The sequence below is a fragment of the Mus caroli genome, unplaced genomic scaffold (assembly GCF_978045245.1).
Source record: "Mus caroli unplaced genomic scaffold, Mus_caroli_1 scaffold_11, whole genome shotgun sequence".
In the NCBI taxonomy this organism is placed as follows: Eukaryota; Metazoa; Chordata; class Mammalia; order Rodentia; family Muridae; genus Mus; species Mus caroli.
In genome coordinates this window covers 36,751,467-36,771,034 of record NW_028227266.1, presented here as the reverse complement: position 1 = coordinate 36,771,034, position 19,568 = coordinate 36,751,467, and positions in this window count along the sequence as shown.

Here is a 19,568-nt window from a genome sequence, read left to right as displayed (position 1 = left end):
TGCACCTGTATTCACAATGATGATGAAGACAGTACTTGCTTTTTGTGCTAGTTGGGGTTTATCCATAACTAGAATACCCTGAATAATTGATATAGGTGAAGTTGTTGCTGTTGTTTTTTTTGTTTTATTTTGTTTTTGGAGTACAATGTCATAGATTTGGCATATTAACCTGGCTCTATTTATAGCCTGCCTCATTATAGTGACCGGTTTTAGAGGAAAATCCCTGGATATGTTTTATTGCCTTTTCTAGTTGGATCTGGCTTCATATAATTCCAAATTTCTCAAAATGATGGCAGAATTTCTAAACTAAAATTGATCATATGACTTTTTAAGGGACGTACTAAATGCAATCTGGAAAAAGATACATAAAAAAGATTTTTTGTGTATACTTACTAATTTGAATATTTCTTGTGTTTTGTTTGACAATGCTTTCAAAGGCTTATGCAGATGCAATTTTAATCATTTATCTTAATAATGTCAAGTAAAATTTTATAATAATGATTAGTAATAGGCAGAATATACTCATTATGGAATAGTTACCTTTTGAAGTGCACATGTACACAGAAAACTATTCCAAAGTATTTGGAAGAGTAAGCAAGTCCCACTGTCCCATACTTTTCAGTGATTATGATAACCAGAGAAAGACACTAAGAAAATATTAACATCAAAAGCATACTGATTCTGAAGCAGTGTGTTGTTACACTGAATAATGACCCCAAGGCAGGAGTAGCATTATCAATAAGACAAGATGTAACTTATAGGATTTGTCCATCATTATTATACTTGAAATTAGTACATCAAAAGTTTCAATAATTCAATATGAAAAGTAGGTTCTTCCCTAGGGTCTATTACTTACTAAGAGAGAGGTCCTTGATTTGGTTTTGGTACCATATATGGGTTTCATTTTGTGAAGTGGGCCTTAAGACAAGTAAGGAAGTGGTTGGTTTCCCTGACACTTCAGGCCACCTTTTCACCAGTGGTTATATCAGTCTAATCTAGTTGTTATTGTGTCTTACAAGGTTCACAACTAGGTAAGATGCGACAGTGTGCACAAGATGTGTGCAAGACCAAAATATATGAAATATTGGTTGGCTGCATTTATAGCTAGACCCATCATCAAAATTTAAACCAGAATTATTCCTGTCTAAAAGAAAAATTCAGAGACATAAACAGAGCAGAGACTGAAGGAAAGGCTGTCCATTGACTGACCAACTTCATGAGTGTTGCAGGGAGATTGACTGCAGAAGTGGAATACCCAGAGGAAGAGTAGCAATTAGGACATGAACTGAGAAGCTCTACCAGCAGCTGACTGAGACAGATTCAGATACTTACAGCCAATCATTGGTCTGAGGTTGGGGACCACTATTGAAGAGTTAGAGAAAAGATTAAAAGAACTGAAGGGGATGGTAACTACATAGGAAGAACAACAGTATCAACTAACCCAGGAACCCTCAGAGCTCTCAGAGACTGAACACCAATCAAAGAGCAAACATGAGCTGGTCCATGGCTCCTAGTATATATGTATCAGAGGACTGCTTTGTCTATCCTCATGTGGTGAGGATGCCCCTAAACCTGTAGAGACTTGATGCCCCTGGGAAAGGGGATGCAGTGGTGAACTCGGGTGGGCTAGGAGAGTGGGTGGATGGGAAAAGCACCTTCTCAGAGGCAAAAGGGTTGGGTGAGGGGGTGAATAATTTTTAGGGAGGGAACCTGAAAGTAGGGCAACATTTAGAATGTAAATAAATAAAATAATTTAAAAAATAGAGTCCTCATGCTCCATCCAGTGTTTGGCTATGGGCGTCTGCATCTGTCTGAGTCAGGTGCAGGACAGAACATCTCAAAGGACAGCCATGCTAGGCTCCTTTCTGCAAACATAACAGAGTATCATTAATAGTGTTATGGATTGATGCTTGCCCATGGGATGAGTCTCTAGTTGGGCAGGTTATTGCTTGGTCATTCTTTCTGTCTCTCTTCCATCCCCTTGTCCCTGTGTTTCTTATAGACAAGATAAATATTAGGTCAAAAGTTTTGTGAGTATGTTGGTGTCCCTATCCTTCCACTCTGGTTTGTTCCTGATTACAGGAGGTGGCTAATTGAGGATCTATGTACCTACTGTTGTGAGTTTCAGCTAATGTCATCCCATTGATTCATAGGAGTGTCCTCTGTCCCAAGTGTCTGGTATGTTCTTGAGATGTCCCCATCCCACACCCAAGACAGCTGTAGATTACCATTCATTCTCATTGCCATCTGGCCATCTCACCAGTCTCTCCCCACATCTTATTCTGATCCCATCATTTTTTAAAAATTCACTTTGCATCCCAATATCAGTACCTCTTCTAATCCCAGTACCTCTTCACATAAAAACTCCCTGACTACTTCTTCTCTTTCTTCTTTGAGAAGGCACATTCACCTTCTAGGTAACAGCCACTCCCCTCCCTCCCTACCCACATTAAATTGCTGCAGGACTAGGCACATCCTGTCCAACTGTGGCCAGGAAATCCAGACCACTTAGGAGAAATTGATTCATAGACAGACCAGCAGGCAACATATTCAGGAAAAGCTGTTCTTCCTTTTGTTGGAGACCAAGCTGGTCTTCTACTAAATATGTGCAGGGGGCATAGATCTAACCTGTGTTCATTATTTGGTTGGTGATTCAGTCTCTTTGAGCCTGCAAGGGTCCAGGTAGACTTTATTTTTCTTCCTGTGGATTCCATCTTCTAGTCTCTCTATCACTCTTTCAACTCTTCCATAAGACTCTATGAGCCCCATCTAATGTTTGGTTGTGGGTCTCTACATTGCTTTCTATTGGCTGCTGAGTGGAGCCTCTCAGAACACCGTTATGCTAAGTTACTCCTTACAAGCATAACTGAGTATCATTAATAGTGCCAGGGATTGGTTAGTGCCCATGAGATTGTTCTCAATTCAGGGAATTCATTGGTTGGACATTCCCTCCATTTCTACTCTATCTTTTTCCCACATCTTGTGGTCAGGGCACATGTAAAAGATTTGTGATGGACTCTCTGCTGTCCAAATCTCCATTGGGAGTCTTATCTGGAGAAGATAGCTAGCTACTTCTGAATCCAGAAGTTCTAAGAGTCTCAGCTAAATTACCCCAGATCCCCCCTGGAGTCTGCCCCATTTAAAGTCAGTTGTATGTCCTAGAGATTGCCTTGCCCAGTCTCACTACCCTTTCTTCATTCCCTTCCACATTGCCTCTCACACTTAATTCAGAGACCTCCAATATCTGTTTTCTTTTCCCTGCTGAGAAAGATTCTATCTCCTCAGCACTTCTTGTTATTTGGCTTCTTTGAGTCCGTTGATTATGACATGGTTATCTTGTACTTCATGGCTTATATTCAATAATAAAGAAATACATATCATGTATGTTCTTTTAGGTCTGGATTATCTCACTCAGGATGATATTTTCTTGTTGCTCCCATTTGCCTAAAAAATCCATGATGTCCTTCTTTTTAATGGTTCAGTAGTATTCCATTGAGTAAATGAACCATATTTTCTTTTTCCATTCATTAGTTGAGGGACATTTGTGTTTTGTCCAGTTTCTGGCTATTGTGAATAAAGCTATGAAAATAGTTGAGCAAGTGTCCTTTTGGAATGGTGGTATATTTTGGGTATATGCCCAGGAGCTATAAAGCAGTGTCTTGAGATAGAGCTATTTTTATATTCTAAGAAACCAACAGATGGATTTCCAGAGTGATTATGCAAGTTTGCATTCTCATTAGCAATGAAGGAGTGTTCCCCATGTTCTACAATCTTACCAGAATGTTTTGACCCTTGAATTTTAGCTCTTAACCATTTTGATTGATATAAGGTGGGATCTCAGAGTCTTTTTAGTTGCATTTCCATGATAACTAATGACATTGAACTTTTCTTTAGGTTCTTCTTAGATATTCAAGTTTCTCTGGTGAGATATTTTTCTGAGGAAAGACCCATGAGAGGACATGTGATGTTCACAGAGAGTATAAGTGGGACTCAAGAGACAGTGACATGGGGCTTGTATAGCTAGGTGTGCAACCCTTCCTTGATCTCACATCTTCATCTATATTCCCTTATTTGAGAAAAGCACGGCAGATAATGTTCTGGCATTACAGCTGTTTCTAGTTGCTCCCACCGACTCAAGACTATTGAGTAGTTTCTACTGGATCATATCACTCTTGATGATTCATGTTTGGTGACACTTTTGAACTGGAATTTTGGTATCTTAACACTACTGAAGTAGACTGCTGGTATCCTGGCAAATGAAAATTGGAATCATGCCAATGAAGTACTTTTAGACAAGACAATAGGACAATAGCCCCTTGTCCTATTTACCATCTTTTCTCCCCTCCCTTTGGAAAGTGGGCTAGAAGGGGGATGAAAGCATTTGAGAATCCTTATTAAAGTAGGTCGTGAAAAATCTAAGCTTAAATGTGACAATCAAAGTGGCTTAGGCATAATGGGTAATTCTGCTTCAGAGGTTAGCAATGTTCTTTAAAGAGGTTGGCAAAATAGCAGCTATGACTCCTGGGTGGTCTCTAGTCATGTTTCCAGGGTTGGGTGCATTTTGGTTCATGTATATTCTTTTGAATAAGGATTGGGAAAAGATGGCAATTCTCTTATATAAGAGAAGATTCCAGACTTGGCTAAGCATTTACAAAGTTTTTGACTAGAGGTAGAAGTGCTTGGGATGAAGTAGAGCCAGTGGGAGAAGAACAACAGGGATCAGGCATGATACATAAAAGGGAAACAAAACAGGCTGGCAGATAAAGTATTAGTTTCCCCTGATCCATGCACTTTCATGCTAGGTACACAGAGCACCTCTGTGAAAGTAGAAGCCAGTAAGAGCAGAAGATGGTATAGTTACAAGAGATAGTGTTCAGCTGAGTGCAACACCACAGGATTTTTTTGTGTCTATAGGAGTATCTTCACCCTCCCATTCTTTGTTTGACACATGCCTGCAACTGATCATGGTCCTACTTATAATGAATGCATCTGACATCTGGTAGAGATGCTATATCTAAAGAATTTTAAATAGGTCTCAGTATTGTATGGATTGCACTCTCCATTCATTAATGAAATGTTTAAAACATGGGATATGGAGAATAGAGTTATCACCCTAGATAGGAAGGGTTAACTATTCAACAATTAGATGGGCAACAATATCAATGGTTATCATGGTGGATGCATGAAGTCACAAAAATAGAACAAAAGGATATAGTGAGGGTTATAAATGCTATTAAAAATCAACTTCTCAGTGAAATACACTCTGATTTACAAGAACAATCCAATCTGATGATGTTATAATTGAATATTATTATGTTGAAGCTTTAAGGACCCGGGATATGATTGAGGAACCATGGAAAAATATCTACTGCATTTACGAAGGTAATACAGGGACATGCAGAAACTTTCACTGATAACTTACAGAGATTAAGCTTAGCTGCACATAGAGCCATACCAGACACTGAAACCTGAGAGTCATTGATGGAAATATTGGCACTTGAAAATGAGAATACTGAATGAAACTGAGAAATCAAATCATTGAAAGCACACCGAGTCCCAGCAGATGAATAGATAAGAGAGACAACTGGTATTAGTTTTCAGGAGCATCACGTGGCAAGCAATAGCTAGGAGTCTTAGAAATAAAAATTCCCAATGCTTGAATTGTGATAAATTTGATTATTTCCAAGAAATTGTAAAACTAGAAATTCAGAGCTCAATATAGCAGAAACATTGAAGCTAGAGAATATTGTGTTCATAGAAGAGAACAAGTATGTTCTGGCTACTAGGAATCACAAAGGTTTCCAAAGTATTTTAGCCACTGTAGAAAGAGAAAACATTGGGAAAAGGATTGTTGATCCAAGATGATACAAGGGTGACATAGCACGTAACCTCTTATCCTTGGGAAATGAACAGAGGGGGCCTGTCAGCTCAAGGCCCCACAATAAACAATGTCACCCAACTAATTTGAGCAGCCACAAAGTACCAAGCAGGCAAGAAAATCAAAAGTAATTATTTATGATCTTATATATAATATAGAAGTGGGTGAAGCTTTTGATCTGGACACATTTATGCCTCTTACCCTATCAATAGACGTTGACTATTACAAGTTAACCACTGGGGTGTATAGTTCTTTGCCCTCAGGAACACTGGGAATAATCTGTGAAGAAGTGTGTTATTTTCTTCAAGGATTTATTGTGTATCACTTTATAGTAAATAGGCATAGCAAGGAAAAAGTTAGAATCATGGCATATGTGAGAAAAAAGATGCACACTGAGGCAGGGGATAAAATTGCTCAAGTGTTGTTGCTTCCTTATATTAAGGGCAAGGCCACTCCAGTAATAAAAGACAAGAGGTTTTGGGAATACTGGAATATATGTATTCTGGTAAAAAATTGGTTAAAGATCAGAGACCCAAATTAATGGTGCATATGAATAGTATTGACATAGGATGTTTAATAGATACAGGAGCTGATGCTAGTATATTTTGCCAAAAATCTTGGAATTTGGATTGGCTACTTAAGAGGATTTACATGTAGTTTATGGGAATTGGTAAAGTATCACGAATAAGATAATTGTCGGATGGATTAACTCTCAGAAAAGAAGGAAAAATGGGGAAGTTGAAAGCTTACATGGCTGACATTCCCTTAAATTCATGGAAAGGAATCTTTTACAACAAGGGGGTATTCAAATTAATAATCCTGCAATTCCAGGTAAAGTAAATGAGGACATAATGTGTGATATGGTAGATGTTCCTGTTAAAAGTTTGGTGTGCGTGAGTTAAAAAACCATAAGCAGTGCCTATGATCCAAAAGCAGGCATCACAGGGCTTGTATTTTCAAATTTATAGAAGGAGCCACTGTTGACATGCCAACAGCCTTGCTCCTAAAATGGTTATCAAACAGACCTGCATGGTAAGAGCAGTGGCCCCTAACAGAGGAAAAATTGCAGGCACTTAAACAATTGGTAAAGGAATATCAGGAGGATAAACATATAGAAGAGTTTACCAGAACTTGGAAGTTCCCTGTATTTGTTGTAAAAGTGAAATCAGGAAAATGAAGGTGATAACAGATTTAACAGTAGTTAACAAAGTAATTTAACCAATGAGAACTTTATAGCATGGACTTCCTTTATTGTCTTTGTTACAGAGATCATGGCCTATAGTAATAATTGACTTGAAATATTGCTCTTTCACTATACCCTTGCATGAGCAGGATAGGGAAAGTTTTGCTATTCAGCACCTATTTTGAATAATCGTCATTCTCTAAAGAGATAACACTGGAAGGTACTACCATAGATAATGTTAAAGAGTCCAAATTGAAGTCAGTGTTTTCTGCAACAATCATTATAAGTTATTCATAGCAATTCACTCAGTCTAATATTTATCATTATAAGAATGACATTCTGTTGGCTTCTGCCATGGGGGGTTCACAGAGTGCTCTAGAAAAAATACAAAGAGGCAATTCACTTAGTTATTTGGGTTACAAAAGCAACTAACAAATTATATATCTCAATTGGTATATATGTATACCAATTGAGAACACTTAAGGATTTTCAAAAATGAATGGGAGATCTTAACTGTCTAAGGCTTACAATTTCATTAAGTACATAAGAGTTGTGTAAGGTGTTTCAAACATTACAATAGATTTGAATTTAAACTGTCCAAGATTTCTAACAACTAAAGCAGAAAAAATTAACTCTTGTAGAACAAAGACTGAAATATGAATAGGTGGATCAAATTGATCCTAAAGTTGCTCATATTTTGACCATTTTTACCTTCAACTCATTCTTCTACTGGGTTCATTTTGTAAAGAGAAGATATGGATTTTTTTTAACTCATAAACAAAGTAAAAAATCAAAGACATATATAGTAAAGATTTCTGAGTTAATTATAAAATAAGGAAGAGTAAGATTTCACCAATTGTCAGGAAAAGATTCAGCTGAAATTGTGGTATCTTTTATAAATGCTGAGATTATGCCATTGGGGGTGATCAATGAAGATCAGAAAAGATCTTGTATTAATTACTTTGGTGAGACTAACAATAAATATCTGAAAAGCAAACATATACAATTTACAAAAGGAACTCATTGGATTCTTCCATGTATCATAAAGAGAACACCAATTCCAGAGGTATCAATATTCTATCAGGATTCAAAGAAGATGGTAATGACATGTTATAAATTAGACAAATAAGCAAGGTGCTCATGAGCCTACATACCTAAGTTCAAAAGTCAGAATTATATTCAATCTTTATGGTATTATTAGATTATCCTGACATTATTAGTATAATCACTGATTATTTATATGTAGAAAGAATTGTTTTAGAGACGAATGAATTTGTACCTGATAACTCAGATTTAACCTTATTACTAATACAAATGCAACAGTCCACCAGAAGATAGAAGTAGAAACTATCCATTATATATTATTCATATTTGGTCACATACAAGTTTTCCAGGTCTTTTAGTTCAATGAAATGACAAAATTGACCAATTTCTAATATACAATATATTAGAAGCCTCAAATTTTCATGAAAAATATCATATTAATTGGAGTATAATATATGCATATATATGTACAAAAAGTAATGTATATTAATAAAAATAAATACATAAAGAATGTAAAACAGAGACTAACACAGTTTAAAAACAATATTTGCAGAACACTTGAAGATAGTTACCATACATTAAATAAACTATTATTTGATAATTTTCAAATATTTTACTATAACCTACATTCTATTATGTAAATGGCTTTCTGAAATTTTCCAAATTTCACCTAAGTTACTATTCACACAAAGTAAGCACAGTAGTGCAATAATTTATGAATGCATGCTTGTTTTCAATGAGTCTTTCCTATGAAAATTATCCTCAAAGATATTTTGAATTTCTATAGACCATTAAAGTGTTGTGTTGAATATTATAAAATTCTAATTATATTTTGTATGCTCTCCATTAATTTGAGAATTTATTATTTTTAATGCTTACACAAGAAAAATAAGGAATGAATTATTTAAAGTATATTAAATTGGTTATCAAAGAAGACACATTAGTCTTACAAACTACTTTGATAGTTTAAGAATTTAGGTTCTTCTGGTTTTGACATATTTAGTCCTGAAATAATTCCTTCTATTGTCACAATGGTGCCCCCATCTCTTTCATTTAGACCTTTCTTTAGTTTTCATGTCTTCTTAAATGAAGAAGAAAGCAAGGCAGTTTTTGTTCTTAGGGAAACTGTTAAGAATCCTGTGAATATATTTATTATTTAAATAATGTTAAACTTAAAATAAATATCATATAACTCATCAGACAACTCATTGTTTCTCTAAAACCTGGTTACCTCACTGTGGGCTTTGTCTGTTTTATCATCCAAAGGCCCCTAAGAAATGTATAGAATCTCACACCCACCAACACATGCTGGATCATTTTCACATAGCTCTCCCGTGTTTCACATACAAAATCATTTTTAGGAGTTGAAAGTTTAGAAATTACAGGAAATCATTTTAGAATATCTTGGCAATTGGGGAATTAGCACTGATAATTGTTTACTTTTCTCATTAGAACATTTCTAGAATAATGAGTGTCCATAAGGAATTATTTATTTCACAGCAAACAATACCAGAAGTTAAACTCAGGAAAGAACTTCATAACTGCTCAGTTGACTGTGGGTGTGAAATTGAAGCTGCAGATACACAGACCAGGTGAGTCCTGGGAGAGGGAGACTTGAGATGCAGACCAGGGTCAAAGGTACTGTTGATATTGAGGACTAGGTCTTTTCTTTTAGACACTAACTGAAGAATGTTTGGTGCCTGTTTCTCCCCATCCCAGTATTAATGCCATTGGCAAGCAGCAAATAAAATTTGATATTGAATATTTCAGGAGAAGTAAGGTAGTGTGCATTTCTCATGTAATCATGCATTTTATTTGGGACTATAAGAACTGGAACAATCATTGTAAGAAATCAAAGAGGCTGAATATTTCCATTCCTTCATCTAATTACTCATTTATTCTTAAAAGTATCATAAAACCTATAATGTGTCAGACATGTATTAATGAGGGGACTGGCAAATAAGTCCAAAAGGTCATCTGGCTAGTAGTATAGTTTATTTCCCAAGGAAGCATGTAGTTCATAACTTTCAACTTTTTAAGCACATTGTAGAAAGTATAAATCCTTTACAAGATTTTGGAGAATTCCACCATGTCAGCAATAGGTTTAATGTGATATAGAAGGGATTATATATTTACCAGATAACAAAGAAAAAGTGCATGGTGATTCTCTTTCAAATACAATAATGAGCGTTATAAAATGTAGATAACAAGTAACTATAATATACTCTAGGTACTGTAAGCAGCCAATTATGTACATCACAGAAGGAGGGGGCTGTATGCATGAAGAATTTAACAGGATCAAATGAGCAGACTGTAAAATTGTTGATCCATATCTGAGGGTTTCTTCCCTGACTTGAAACATTATGTTTTATTAGAATTAATTCTGAATATTTGTTGGAAATTTGATATTTTATAGCATTGCTGTTTCAATTTTTTTAAGATACCATTGGAATATTTTTAAATGCAAGGACACACACATGATATAAGTTAGTGTCAGTTTTTGGTGCCTGCCCATGGGATAGAAACCAAGTTGTGCCAGTCACTGGACAGTCTTTCCTTTAGTCTATGCTCCATTTTTGTGCTTGCATCTCCTTTAGACAGGAACAATACTAGGTCAAAAATTTTGAAGATGATTGAGTGGCCCCATACCTCAAATGGTGATCATGTCTTTCCACTAAAGGTCATATCTTCAGATTACATCTCACAATAGTTGGGTATTTCAGCTAATGCCATCTCTATTGAGTCCTATTTAACATCCCAGGTCTCTAGGATTTTCTAGTGATTCTCACTGACCCATTCCCAACTGTTGCATATTTCCTTTTCTCCTAACTCTCTAGGCTTCTCTTCTGTCTCCCCTGTACCTGAGCCTGCCCCACTTTTCCTGTCTCCCACACAAGTCCCCCCTTTCTTCTGCTTCCTGTGATTATTTTGTTCCCCTGCTAACTGGAATTGAATTATGTACAGTTGGGCCTTCTTTCTTGTTAAGCTTCAGATGATCTATGAGTTGTATCATTCAGGTAATTTTGGCTAATATTCACTTACCTGGGTTAACTTGCTCAGGATGACATTTTCTATTTGCATCCATTTAACTGTAAAATTCATGATGTCTTTGTTTTTAATAGTTGGATAGTATTACACCGTGAAATGAAATAGAGTTTTTGTATCCATGCTTCGTTTGAGGGACATCTGTGTTGTTTCCAGCTTCTGGATATTACAAAGAAGGCTGCTATAAACATAGTAGATAGTAGAGCATGTGTTCTTGTGATAAGGTGGAGTGTCTTTGGGCATACACCAAGGGGAAGTACAGTTTGTTCATCACATAGATCTATTTCCAATTTTCTGTGGAATCTTCAGATTGATTTCCAGAGTGGTTATACTAGTTTGCAATCCCATCAGGAATGAAGGATTGCTCTTCTTTCTCCACACCCTTGCAAGCATGTGCTATCATTTGAGATTTTTATCTTAATCATTCTGATGGGTGTAAGGTGCAGTATCAAGGTCATTTCGGTTTGCCTTTCCCTGATGACTAAGAGTGCTGAACATTTCTTTAAGTGCTCATCTATTTAATGTTCCTCTGTTGATAACTCTCTGTTTAGCTCTGTATCCCAGTTTTTGATTAGGTTGTTGGATTTTTTGGAGTCTAATTTCTTGAGTATGTAGTATGTTTTAGCTCAGTATGTAATGAAGGGTTAGTTAAGATCTTACTGAATCTGTAGTTTGTCACTGTCCTATTGATGGTGTCTTTTGCCTTATACAAACTTTGCAATTTTGTGAGGTCCGCTTTATCATTTGTTGGTCTTACAGCCTGAGCCATTGGTGTTCTGTTCAGGAAAATTTCCCCTGTGCCAATGTGTTTGAGGCTATTTCCTACTTTCTCTTACATTAGACTTAATGTATCTGGGTTTATTCTGAGGTCCTTGGTCCACTTGTACTTGACCTTTGTACAATGTGATAGATATGGATCAATTTGCATTCTTCTACATGTAGACCACCAGTTAGGCCAGCAACATTTGTTGAAGGTTATTTCTTTTTTCTACTGTATGGTTTTGGCTTCTTTGACAAATGAGTGTCCATAGGTGTGTGGATTTATTTTTGGGTCTTCAATTCTATTCCATTGATTGATCTGTCTGACTCTGTACCAATACTATGTGGTTTTTCTTACTATTGCTCTCTCTATAGTACAGCTTGAGGTTGAAGGATAGTGATTTCCCCCAAATGTTCTTTTATTCTGCAGATTATTATTATTATTATTATTATTATTATTTTTGCTATCTTAGGTTTTGGTTTTTGTTTTTTTCCTTCTTCTTCTTTTGCTTTTCCATATGAAGTTGAGAATTGTTCTTTCCATGTCTTTGAAAAATTGTGTTGGCATTTTAATGGTGATTTCATTGAATCTATAGATTGTTTTTGGTAGAAAAGCAATCTTTACTATGCTAATCTTACCATTTCATTAGCATGGGATGTTTTACTGTCTTCTGTGGTCTTTGATTTCTTTCTTCAGAGATTTGAAGTTGTTTACATGCAGAAATTTCATTTGTGTGGTTAGGGTTAGACTAAGGTATTTTATATTATTTGTGGCTATTATAAAGAGTTTTGTTTCTCTAGTTTCTTTCTATTTATCATTTTTATAAAGGAAACCTAATGATTTATTTGAGTGAATTTGATATCCAGCTACATTGCCAAACTTTTTATCAGCTGTAGGAGTTCTCTGGTAAAAATTTTCGCATTCCTTATGTATGTTATTCATATCATCTGCAAATCTACCTTGATTTCTTCCTTTATGATTTCTATCTCTTTGATCTTGTTTCTTGTCTAATAGCCCTAGCTAGAACTTTGGGTACTATAATGTATAGATAGGGAGAGACTGGGGCAGCCTTTTCTTGTCCCTGATTTTCAGGGGATTGCTTCTAGATTCTTTCCATTTAATTTGATGTTGGCTGTTGGTTTGCTATATATAGCTTTCATTATGTATAAGTATGTGCCATAAATTCCTAGTATCTCCAAGTTTTTTAACATGAAGGGGTGTTGTATTTTGTCAAAGGCTTTTTCAGAATCTAATGAGATGATCATGTGATTTTTTTCTTTGAGTTTGTATATATGGTGGATTATGTTGATGGGTATTCATATATTGAACCATGTCTGCATCCCTGGAATAAAGCCTTCTTAACCTTGGTTAATGATGGTATTGATACATTTTTGGATTTGGTTTGCAAGAATTTTGCTGGGTATTTCTGCATCAATTTTCACAAGCAAAATTTTCTGACATTCTTTATATTGTTGGGTCTTTGTATGATGTAAGCATCAGAGTAACTGTGGCTGCATAGAATGAATTATGTAGTTTTCCTATTTTGTAAGTTTCTAATTTGTGAAATAGTTTGAGGAGTCTTGGTATTAAATCTTCTTTGAACTTCAGGTAGTATTTTGTACTAAAAATATCTGGCCTTGGGCTTTTGGTGGTTGGAAGGTTTTTAATAAATGCTTCTATTTTCTTAGTGATTACATGACTATGTCCTGTAATCACTAAGGTTTACCTGATATTGGTTTAACTTTGTTAAGTGATATCTTTCTAGAAAATCATCTATTTCATCTAGATTTCCCAGTTTTGTTGAGTGCAGGCTTTTGTAGTAAGATTTGATATTTTTTTGAATTTCCTCAGTTTCTGTTGTGATGTCTCCATTTTTATTCGTGATTTTGTTAAATTGGATACTGTCTCCATGTTCTTTAGTTATTTTGGCTAAGGGTTTATTTATCTTTTTTTATTTTCTTAAAGGATGAGCTCTTAGTTTACTTAATCCTTTGTATACTTCTCTTTGTTTCTAATTGGTTGTATTCAGCCCTGATTTTGATTATTTCTTGCCTTCAACACCTCTTGGGTGTGCTTGCTTTTTGTTTTTCTTCTGGAGCTTTTAGATGTGCTATTAAGCTACTAATGTAGAACCTTTGTAATTTCTATATAAAGGCAGTTAGTGTTATGAAATTTCCTCTTAGCCCTGCTTTCATTTTGTCCCAAAAGTTTGGGTATGCTCTACCTTAATTTTTATTGAATTTTAGAAAGTCTTTAATTTCTTTAGTTATTTCTTTGCTGATCAAGTTATCATACAGTAGAGAGTCATTTAATTTCCATTAATATGTGGGATTTCTGTTTTTGTTTTGTTTTGTTTTTGTTTTACTTTGGGTTTGTTGTTGTTGTTACAGAAGTCCAGCCTTAGTCTGTGGTGAACTGATAGAATACATAGGATTATTTTAGTCTTTGTTAGGCTTCTTTGGTGTCTGATTTTATTACCCATTTTGGAGAAGGTTCCATGAACTTCCTAGAAAAAGGTATATGTGTACCCTTGCATTTGGGGCATAGATGTTCATATTTAAGTGTTCATTTTCTGTGGATTTTTCCTTTGATGAGTGTGAAGTGTCCTTCCCTGTCTCTTGTTATCTTTTGGTTGAAAATCTAATTTATTAGATATTATAATGGCTGCTCAAGCTTGTTTCTTGGAAGCAATTCCTTGGAATTTTTCTTGAGTTTTTTACTCTGGGGTATGCCTAGTCTTTGTCACTGAGTTATGTTTCTTTAATGCAGCAAAATACTGGAACCTGTTTACATAACCAGTCTCTTAGCTTGTATCTTCTTATTGGGGAATTGAGTACATTGATGTTGAGAGATATTAAAGATCAATGATTGTTATCTCCTCATATTTCGTGGTTGGATAGGGTGTTAAGCATGCATGGTTCTCTTCTTTTAGGTTTGTTGTTAGATGGTTAATTTCTTGGGTGTAGTTACCCTTCTTTTTTTTTTTTAATTAGGTATTTTCCTCAATTACATTTCCAATGCTATCCAAAAAGTCCCCAATACACTTCCCCACCCCCAGTCCCCCACCCACTGACAACCAACCCCTTGGCCCTGGCATTCCCCTGTACTGGGGCATATAAAGTTGGCAAGTCCAATGGGCCTCTCTTTCCAGTGATGGCCTACTAGGCCATCTTTTGATACAAATGCAGCTAGAGTCAAGAGCTCTGGGGTACTGGTTAGTTCATAATAATTTTCCACCAATGGGGTTGCAGTTCCCTTTAGCTCCTTGGGTACTTTCTCTAGCTCCTCCATTGGGGGCCCTATGATCCATCCAATAGCTGACTGTGAGCATCCACTTCTGTGTTTGCTAGGCCCCGGCATTGTCTCACAAGAGACAGCTATATCTGGGTACTTTCAGCAAAATCTTGCTAGTTTATGCAATGGTGTCAGCATTTGGAAGCTGATTATGGGATGGATCCCTGGATATGGCAGTCTTTAGATGATCCATCCTTTCTTCACAGCTCCAAACTTTATCTCTGTAACTCTTTCCATGGGTGTTTTGTTCCAAATTCCAAGAAGGGGCACAGTGTCCACACTTTGGTCTTCATTCTTCTTGAGTTTCATGTGTTTAACAAATTGTATCTTATATCTTGGGTATCCTAAGTTTTTGGGCTAATATCCACTTATCAGTGAGTACATATTATGTGAGTTCCTTTGTGAATATGTTACCTCACTCAGGATGATGCCCTCCAGATCCATCCATTTGCTTAGGAATTCTTAAATTCATTCCTTTTATTAGCTGAGTAGTACTCCATTGTGTAAATGTACCACATTTTCTGTATCCATTCCTCTGTTGAGGGGCATCTGGGTTCTTTCCAGATTCTGGCTATTATAAATAAGGCTGCTATGAACATAGTGGAGCATGTGTCCTTCTTACCGGTTGGAATATCTTCTGGATATATGCCCAGGAGAGGTATTGCTGGATCCTCTGGTAGTATTATGTCCAATTTTCTGAGGAACCGCCAAACTGATTTCCAGAGTGGTTGTACCAGCTTGCAATCCCACCAACAATGGAGGGAGGAGTGTTCCTTTTTCTCCACATCCTTGCCAGCATCTGCTGTCACCTGAATTTTTGATCTTAGCCATTCTGACTGGTGTGAGGTGGAATCTCAGGGTTGTTTTGAGTTGCATTTCCCTGATGATTAAGGATGTTGAACATTTTTTCAGGTGCTTCTCTGCCATTTGGTATTCCTCAGGTGAGAATTCTTTGTTCAGTTCTGAGCCCCATTTTTTAACGGGGTTATTTGATTTTCTGGAGTCCACCTTCTTGAGTTCTCTATATATATTGGATATTAGTCCCCTATCTGATTTAGGATAGGTAAAGATCCTTTCCTAATCTGTTGGTGGTCTTTTTGTCTTATTGACGGTTTCTTTTGCCTTGCAGAAGCTTTGCAACTTTATGAGGTCCCATTTATCGATTCTCGATCTTACAGCACAAGCCTTTGCTGTTATATTCATGAATTTTTCCCCTATAGCCATATCTTCGAGGCTTTTCCCTACTTTCCCTCTATACGTTTCAGTGTCTCTGGTTTTATGTGGAGTTCCTTAATCCACTTAGATTTGACCTTCTTACAAGGAGATAGGAATGGATCAATTCGCATTCTTCTACATGATAACCGCCAGTTGTGCCAGCACCATTTGTTAAAAATGCTGTCTTTTTTCCACTGGATTGTTTTTGCTCCCTTGTCAAAGATCAAGTGACCATAGGTATGTGGGTTGATCTCAGGGTCTTCAATTCTGTTCCATTGGTCTACTTGTCTGTCGTTATACCAGTACCATGCATTTTTTATCACAATTGCTATGTAGTACAGCTTTAGGTCAGCCATGGTGATTCCACCAGAGGTTGATTTATCCTTGAGAAGAGTTTTTGCTTTCCTAGGTTTTTTGTTGTTCCAGATGAATTTGCAGATTACCCTTTCAAATTCGTTGAAGAATTGAGTTGGAATTTTGATGGGGATTGCATTGAATCTGTAGATTGCTTTTGGTAAGATAGCCATTTTTACAATGTTGATCCTGCCAATCCATGAGCTTGGGAGGTCTTTCCATCTTCTGAGATCTTCTTTAATTTCTTTCTTCAGGTACTTGAAGTTCTTGTCATACAGATCTTTCACTTCCTTTGTTAGAGTCACGTCAAGGTATTTTATATTGTTTGTGACTATTGAGAAGGGTGTTGTTTCCCTAATTTCCTTCTCTGCCTGTTTATCCTTTGTGTACAGAAAGGCCATTGACTTGCTTGAGTTAATTTTATATCCAGCTACTTCACCGAAGCTATTTATGAGGCTTAGGAGTTCTCTGGTGGAATTTTTAGGGTCACTTATGTATACTATCATATCATCTGCAAAAAGTGATATTTTGACTTCTTCTTTTCCGATTTCTATCCCGTTGATCTCCTTTTTTGTCTAATTGCTCTGGCTAGGACTTCAAGTACAATGTTGAATAGGTAGGGAGAGAGTGGGCAGCCTTGTCTAGTCCCTGATTTTAGTGGGATTTCTTCCAGCTTCTCACCATTTACTTTGTTGTTGACCTTGGTTTGCTGTATATTGCTTTTATCATAGTTAGGTATGGGCCTTGAATTCCTGATCTTTCCAAGACTTTTATCATAAATGGGTGTTGGATTTTGTCAAATGCTTTTTCAGCATCTAACGAGATGATCATGTGGTTTTTGTCTTTGAGTTTGTTTATATAATGGATTACATTGATGGATTTTCGTATATTGAACTATCCTTGCATCCCTGGGATGAAACCTTCTTGGTCAGGATGGATGATTGTTTTGATGTGTTCTTGAATTGGGTTAGCGAGAACTTTATTGAGGATTTTTGCATCAATATTCATAAGGGAAATTGGTCTGAAGTTCTCTATTTTTGTTGGGTCTTTATGTGGTTTAGGTATCAGAGTAATTGTGGCTTCATAGAATGAGTTGGGTAGAGTACCTTCTGATTCTATTTTGTGGAATAGTTTGTGAAGAACTAGGATTAGATCTTCTTTGAAGGTTTGATAGAACTCTGCACTAAACCCATCTGGTCCTGGGCTTTTTTTGGTTGGGAGTCTATTAATGAATGCATCTATTTATTTAGGGGATATGGGACTGTTTAGATCATTAACCTGATCTTAATTTAACTTTGGTGTCTGATATCTGTCTAGAAACTTGTCCATTTCATCCAGTTTCTACAGTTTTATTGAGTATAGCCATTTGTAGAAGGATCTGATGGTGTTTTGGATTTCTTCAGGGTCTGTTGTTATGTCTCCCTTTTCATTTCTGATTTTGTTAATTAGAATACTTTCCCTATGCCCTCTAGTGTGTCTGTCTAAGGGTTTATCTATCTTGTTGATTTTCTCAAAGAACCAGCTCCTCGATTGGTTGATTCTTTGAATTGTTCTTCTTGTTTCCACTTGGTTGATTTCAGCCCTGAGTTTGATTATTTCTTGCCGTCTACTCCTCTTGGGTGAATTTGATTCCTTTCGTTCTAGAGCTTTTAGGTGTGTTGTCAAGCTGCTAATGTGTGCTCTCTCTAGTTTCTTTTTGGAGGCACTCAGAGCTATGAGTTTTCCTCTTAGAAATGCTTTCAGTGTGTCCCATAAGTTTGGGTATGTTGTGGCTTCATTTTCATTAAACTCCAGAAAGTCCTTAATTTCTTTCTTTATTCCTTCCTTGACCAAGGTATCATTGAGAAGAGTGTTGTTTAGTTTCCACGTGTGTGTTGGCTTTCTATTATTTATTTTGTTATTGAAGATCAGTCTTAGTAAATGGTGATCTGATAGGATGCATGGGACAATTTCAATATTTTTGTATATGTTGAAGCTTGTTTTGTGACCAATTATGTGGTCAATTTTGGAGAATGTACCTTGAGGTGCTGAGAATGTATATCCTTTTATTTTAGGATAAAATGTTCTGTAGATATCTGTCAGATCCATTTGTTTCATAACCTCGGTTAGTTTCACTGTGTCCCTGTTTAGTTTCTGCTTCCATGATCTGTCCATTGGTGAAAGTGGTGTTTTGAAGTCTCCCACTATTATTGTGTGAGGTGCAATGTGTGCTTTGAGCTTTACCAAAGTATCTTTAATGAATGTGGCTGCCCTTGTATTTGGAGCATAGATATTCAGAATTGATAGTTCCTCTTGGAGGATTTTACCTTTGATGAGAATGAAGTGCCCTTCCTTGTCTTTTTTGATGACTTTGGGTTGGAAGTCAATCTTATCAGATATTATAATGGCTACTCCAGCTTGTTTCTTCCTACCATTTGCTTGGAAAATTGTTTTCCAGCCTTTCATTCTGAGGTAGTGTCTATCTTTTTCTCTGAGATGAGTTTCCTGTAAGCAGCAAAATGTTGGGTCCTGTTTCTGTAGCCAGTAAGTTAGTCTATGTCTTTTTATTGGGGAGTTAAGTCCATTGATATTAAGAGATATTAGGGAGAAGTAATTGTTGCTTCCTTTAATTTTTGTTGTTAGAGTTGGTGTTCTGTTCTTGTGGCTGTCTTCTTTTAGGTTTGTTGAGGGATTACCTTCTTGCTTTTTCTAGGACGTGGTTTCAGTCCTTGTATTGTTTTTTTTCTGTTATTATCCTTTGAAGGGCTGGATTCCTGGAAAGATAATGTGTGAATTTGGTTTTGTTGTGGAATACT